This window comes from Bombus impatiens, unplaced genomic scaffold, assembly GCF_000188095.3.
Source record: "Bombus impatiens unplaced genomic scaffold, BIMP_2.2 scf_0129, whole genome shotgun sequence".
Lineage (NCBI taxonomy): Eukaryota > Metazoa > Arthropoda > Insecta > Hymenoptera > Apidae > Bombus > Bombus impatiens.
The window spans coordinates 259,645-260,462 of NT_176548.1; positions in this window are offsets into that span (position 1 = coordinate 259,645).

Here is an 818-nt window from a genome sequence, read left to right on the forward strand (position 1 = left end):
GCAGAGAGAGATCGCGAGGAAGCGAAGTTACCTACAGAAGAAATAAGTGCGCTCGTGTAATGCTGATGGCGAATATGGTAGAGGAGATCCGAGGGAACGGCGAAGAAGAAGGTGGCAGGGAGGATAGGCTCTTTCTGCGGGGCAGGAGAGGATGCAAGTAACGGAAGGGGGACCCCCCCCCGCGCGCGCGGAGACCGACCGATCGATTCGAACGCCGGCGACATTCTTCGTCGTACGGACAGAGAACCGAGGAACAGGGAGAAACCGACAGAGACGGTTGGGTATGACGGAACAGAGGGAGAAACGAGGTGGAGGCTACCGCTGGTCGCGCGAGAGAGCGCGAGTTCGAGAGAGCGTATAACGTATAAGCCATAGGCCAAGGTAGGAGGAGAAGCTGGAAGAAGAAGTGGGAGGCATCTACGAAGAGGCAGACAGAGCGAGTAGGAGAGAGGTCGTGCATTCGTTCGAGATAAAGAGGGCGCGAGTGCGTGCGAAGAGAGAAAAAGGGAAAGCGAGCGAGCAAGAGGTAGGGAGGAAGAGGGAGGTGGTAGACAGGTGAAGAAGAGAGCAAAAGAAGAAAGGTAGCGAATAGGAGAGTTTGGGCGCACGGGGTGGCGAAGAAAAGAGAAAGGAACAGAGGGAAAGAAGGCGAGCGAGAGACACAGATAGCAAACGAAAAGAGTGGAAGGAAAGCGACGAAGGGGTTGGTAAACGGAAAAGTCGTGAACGAAAGAGAAAAGGAAACTGGCGAGGGGTACCGCGCGGAAGAAAGCAAAAAAGGGAAGAGAAGAAAGGAGGAAGAAGGAGGAGGAGAAGGA